This window comes from Bacillus rossius, chromosome 6 (assembly GCF_032445375.1).
Source record: "Bacillus rossius redtenbacheri isolate Brsri chromosome 6, Brsri_v3, whole genome shotgun sequence".
In the NCBI taxonomy this organism is placed as follows: Eukaryota; Metazoa; Arthropoda; class Insecta; order Phasmatodea; family Bacillidae; genus Bacillus; species Bacillus rossius.
Window position 1 is genome coordinate 73813373 of NC_086334.1, and position 6371 is coordinate 73819743.

Consider the following 6371-nt stretch of genomic DNA (forward strand, 5'->3'; position numbering starts at 1 on the left):
AGCGCGGGTGCATTTAGAGGCTAATATATAACAGTTTAATGAGTGTTTATAGTGTACACGAGTGCGCGGACGAACTACGGACCGAGATGAATTCTTCTTGATCCTCGTCTACTGCATGGGGTAGTAGCATCAGCAGTGAGAGCGTCCACCACATCTGTCAGGCTTTGGGCATGACGTCACACCGCAGGCCTGGGGTGGAGCGGCCGAGAGGTATATCCAGGCATGGGTTGTCTGGAATGGCTGCCACAGTCCTCGCTAGCCTGGATCACGATGTCAATGTGGTGACATCAGTGGTTGTCATTGGCTTGGACGGCGTCCCGGTCAACAGCGTCCAGCGACGGCGTGTATCTGCACATTGAGCGGTATTGCTTAGTACCCGCCACACAACACTTGTTGATAGCAGCCTCGTAATTCCCTGCAGAATCAACTCCTACCTTGTAACCAGCGGCAGAACGAGTTTTCTTCTTTGTTCCCGAGACCTTCAGCGAAGTAATAGACACCTCGATTCACGACGCCGGGTGTTTGTTTACCAGACACTTGTTGATAGCAGCTGCCTGCTCCCAGGATGAAGAAATATGGTGTGAGCCGTTACGATTCTCAACTGTCACGAAACTCAGTGTTACCAACTTTTGGCAAATGTCAAGTTTCAGTGTTTGAATTTGAAATTATGGTACGACCTAAATTAAACCAAATTTAAGGTAATTTTGGTATGAATTAAGGCCGAGAGCGGCATCTGTGATAATACTAATTATCTCAGAACACTGAAACTTTAGTTTAACTATTTTCCAGTGTTTATTTATATGTCTTTCAAGTGTAATTATCTTTAGGGTTTATTTATTTCTCTATGTTTAATGTTGTGCAAAGATATGTGACTAAGAGAAGGTGATTTTGTCTATGGATCGGCGGATCTTTTAAAAAAAAATGGAAAGGAGTGTGGATTGTTAACGATATAAGTTTGAGAGAATAAAATGAAGAAGGAAGTTTTAGTGGCTGGTATCAGCTATATTCTCAGCTGATAGTTCACTGAATAAGTGAACTGTTGTGCCCCTGAGCCAGGGCGAATGCTATGGTAATATTTAATTACCGGGGCTACTTTTATCCGCTGAAATATAAGGTACCAAAAGTCTAATGTATTCAGTACTGAAGTTTTGTGTTCGGTGAGCCCCTCCTATTAACTGTTTCGGCATAGTATTTTATTTCTCTGATTTTCATTATGGCACAACATAATTATTTTGAATTACGCCTAGTGGTCCCGATTTAAAGACTCTTGTGCACTCCGAAGTAACTGAGCTAGTTAATTTTTGTATTCACTTTAAATACTATTATTTATCACAAATGAACTTTTGATTTTGGTTGTGCCCAACATAACTTTATAGATAAATTATATTTTATTTGATTTCTAATGAGTCATGGATAAGCAACCTAGTTTCTCAGTGTCGAAATAGGTAACCTTGGGCATAAGCCGCAATGGAAAGTTACTTATAGCATAGTAAACATTTATGATTAATATAGTAATGTTAAAGTGTGGCGCCCATATAAACTTAATATAGTAACTATAATTCCTATCATATAAGTAAATACAATTATAGAGTGACAACTCAAGGTGTTTCATTTTGCTTCGAAACACATAAGAGGTTACCCTATAATATTAGTATAAATTACAGTAAATTGTCTTTGCAGGCTTAGACATAAAAACAAATGTGTTTCAGCGAGACTCTTATGTCCACTACACTGTCATATAGCGCTATCACCTTGTGTCCAACCAGGGCAAACACGTACTGCAGCTTTGAATTACTATTATTATTTTATTTTAGGCAAATGGCATTGGTATCACACGCAAATAAACTACCGTTGGGCGTCTTATCTGTCAAGAAACATTAATATATTTTTGTATCACACGCAACTAAATTATATTTGGCAGTATTATATGTCAATTAATTATACAATATAAAATTTGCTATAGCTCAAGTAAAACATAGCAACAAATAATAAAAAACAGTGATGTTAACTGAGAATATTAATTGGTAAGTTAAAAAATAAAAAATTGTTATTGTGATTTTGTTTTGACTAAAGTTTGGTAAGAAAATGTAAAATATAAGTGCTATAAGAATATTTAATTATCTTTTAATTGTATGCAAATAACTTTTGTACCACATGCTATTAAAATATATTTGGATATATTATCTGTAATAAACATAAAATACTTGAAATTATTTTAAAATAAAAGTGTTAGTGAAAGACAGTACGAACTTAATAACGTAAATGTGATGTATCTGCCTACCTCATTGGCCAAGGTTTAGGTTAGTATGGTTTCAACAGATCTGAAGTTATGTGTTTGTGTTCTCTATGAGAAATAAAATAATAAATAAATGAATAAATAAAACAGTAATGGCATTCTTGGCCGAAATGAAGAATGAAATGAAAACTTATCAACAGAAAATGTCGCTTAGGCTGGATTAAAAGAAGGAATGTCCAAAATGAAATTGTGAGTAGCCTGAATAAAATGAAAAGCGATTAGGAAGAATTGTAGAGTGAAATTAAAATTGAAATAACGAGTAGCCAAGAATAGATGAAGATAGTGGCAAGGAGCAGCCAAGAAGAGGTCATACGAAGCGTCTGTTGAATCTCCGCATCTCTGCGTCCGTCCATACATGCACTGGTGGCTAGCTGCTGGCGGAACTCTGTTGGTGCTTCTGGGTAGGCGAGGTGCTTGAGTCGCTCGATTTCGACTTCCAATTCATGGAGTGTTTCAGAAGATCACTGTTGACGTGTGTTCAGGGCTGTTCTATACACCTCGCCCATGTGCCGGTCACCATTCCTCAGCTCAAGAGCTTCTACTAGTACAGCCCAGTCTGTCTGCTCCGAAACTGGTATGGTCTGCAGCAGCTCTAGTGGAGATCCTCGTAGGGCCAGCACAAGGGCTGTAGCCTTCTCTTCCTTGCCCCAGTCATTCACTTCAGCAACTGCCTCCAACTATCACCTGTAGACAGCCCACGATGACTGGCCATCAAAGATGGGTGGTTTGAATTTTGGGTGGCCGTTTGCAGCGTCTTCCACCTTCAGTTCCCCGGAAGACCTCATCCTTTTCGTAGCAGCTGTAGCTTCCTTGATCATCCGTTGGAAGTTTTCATTTACAGCTCCCACTCACTGTTCGGTGGCCTGCTCGAGTTGGGCTAGCTGTTGCGCCACTCGCTATTTGGTGGTCAGCTCTAGCGGAGCTTACTGCTGTGCCATCAGTTCTTCATGTTCGGCTTGCTGTTGCTCCTGTCGGGCAAGTTTTGGTTCTTGTTGTGCAAGATGCTGCTCCAAACACTGGACTTTACCTTCAAACTGGATGCCAGTTTCGTCAATCTTCTACTTCATTTATTCTTGTGCAGAAAATTTTTAATTTCATATTTTTTTGGCTATACTTCATGTCCTTTTTTTTGGTCCTAATTCTTGGCTGCTTATTTCACTCTTCATTTCACTCTTCTTCATGTCTTCCTGGGCGCTCTTCTTTTCATTCTGGTTAGTCTTTAAATCATTCCTCACCTTCTCTTGGTTAATCTCCATTTTTATTTATCTTTAAAAGAGTTGTGCCATTTTATTGTTGATTTCGGCCAAGAGAAACATTATGTTTTTAAGCAATTTTCCTTGCATAGTTACACTTTTAATCTTTCACTATCACTACTATCCTTACACTATGATTTCACCTCTGAGCCACCCTAAACTGATACTTAAAACTAACACTAACTTTACTTCAATTATACTCAAAACTATTTACAGTCTCGAACATTATTTCAACCTCAGATATCTCAAATTTAATATAAAAGATTTTAGTATTTTTTTAACTCACTGTTAATGAAAGTTAAATTATTTAATAAGGGCTATCCCGTTTCGGGCACCAAATGGTACGAGTAGAAAAAAAAACAGGTTCGTAAGGATAGTGTAATCGCAACCATCTTCAGTGTGTACTGCACCACGTTGTGTTGATCTTCTGTGGTCGCAACCTCTTTCTTCTTCGGTGTGTACGGTGTCATGTACGGCACCACGTTGTGGTGGCCACTTCTGTAAATATAACTTCTCCTTCTTACTCTTTTTACTTTACTTTTGTGTTGCTCCTTCACTACTACCACCTCAATTAAATCAATACATAGATTACCTACAAAATGTGATGTGGAATTTATACTATTTGATAGTGATAATTAGTATTTGGAGTCACAATTAATAAAAATGGGCGCCATGTTCCTATTATTATTCCTAAAAAAATAATCTTTAAATGGAACAAACATTTATATATATCCAGTAACTGAGATATAGCCTGATTGTAGTGTTTCAGCCAATTTTATAGATAACCATACAATAATGTTCAACATAGACATGATTTTACCTAGGATTTTACCTAGGATATTAAATTTAATTATCATATGACAAAATATTTCCAACCAACTAACATGTATTATTAAAACCATAAAATTACATACTTCCATCAAACCTTCTCATACATATGATATTGCCTCATTTATGTTGAACAAAAGAAAAACCTTACTCAAACAGTTATGTAAGATAAACAAGAAAACTATTAATGTAGCTATAAGACAGTTTGGATGAAAAATCATATAATAACTTATGTTTCCCAAAACTAGCTTCAATCGTTTACACATGAAATTCTCACCCCTACCTCTGGGTTTTTGTCGACAAAGTTTAACTTTTGAATATTTCAAACATATCAGTTTAATCTGTGTCAAAAATAGTGCGTTTTGATGCTCGGAAATAATCAGATCGTTCAGGCTTACCTGAATTCTTCTAGTACAAAATCAAGCCTGAGGCATTACCAATCCTGAGAATGGCCAAAACTCAGTCAAATCAAACCTTATTAATACAAATGATATTCCAATTTGCGGCCAAACTTCACAGGATTATTATATTTTGCCAATCTTGATGTATTACGGCCATTTCCTAATATTACAACCCATTTTAGTGGAACTCAATACACGATCAAGCCATACTTAAACAATGGCTTTTCCAAACTTTTTTTCCTTCCATATCCCTCCCTGCACTACTTACAAAATTCACTTCTCTAATTGTAATAAAATTTAAACACTGATTGTTAGCCTAAATAAACAAACTGATTACAATATGGCTGAAAATAAATTAACTAAATGATACATCAGAATCTGATAAAAAATACGTTAATACCTAACCAAAATATAGCAATCTGACTAAATTTAAATATAAAAATTCTGAAAATACTTGTCCTCCACATTAACCTTCAAAACAAAAATATTAGTAAACATTGTGCACAGAAAGAAATATTAAACTAACATACAGGGTGTCCATAAAGTCCCGTTACCATTACATGCTGTTACTACAACCAAACGGGAAGAGATAAACGGTGGCGGTTTTCAACATTATGTTCCATGCATCCCAAAGTTTGGTTTCTAATCACACCGTCTCAATGTGAGCCCCTTTTGTTGCCCTCAGGATGTCCAGACGATAGTCGATCTCCGCCCACGTCCGGCCAAGGATAGCAGCATTGACGCTTTCGATACGTTCTGTGATCCGTAATTTCAGTGTCCTTATGTTAGGTACTGGAGTAGCGTACACGTAATCTTTGGCACCAAACATTGACCTTTGGACTGTCGCAAATGATTTCACGGATTTGGTGTGGGTGTTATGACCCCCATATTCGAACATTGTGGCGGTTGATGTGGCCGCTTACATGGAAGGTTGACTCGTCAGAAAAAACAACTTTCTTAAGATAGCCTCTGTCTTCATCAAGTGCGTTAAGCATGTAGCAGGCAAAGTCATAACGCCGACGGGGGTCATCTGGCTGCAGAGCCTGGGTAAGTTCGAATTTGTAGGCGAAAAGGCTTAAATGTTTATGAAGTACATTGTGCACTGTTGACCGTGGCATTTGCAGTTCCCATGATGCACGATGAACAGATTTGCGGGGGCTTCGAACCAATGTGGTTCGAACATGTTCGATTGTTTCTTCTGAAACACCAGGTCGTCCACTACGAGGTAAGTCATGAACACTACCTGTCTCTGTAAAGTTTTTAACCCATCTCAGGATGCTTGGCTTGCTAGGGGATGCAGTCCCCAGGGCTTGTAACAGGTTAAAAGCTTTAAAAAAGTGGAAAAAGGGACTTTCTGATTTAAAAAAGTGACTTTTAGTGACTTGAGCAGATTTAGTATTTTTAAATTTTTAATACTCCCTGAAACAAAAGTTTGTTAAAAAAAATAGAAAGGAGAAAGATCCACCCCAACCACCCCATATCTTTCTTCATTCTATTTTAAATTATTGTTTTTATTTATAACAAATGTAATAGTGAACACAGATAACAAATACAACAGTTCTAGGTTTCACAATTCTAACACAAAGTATAACA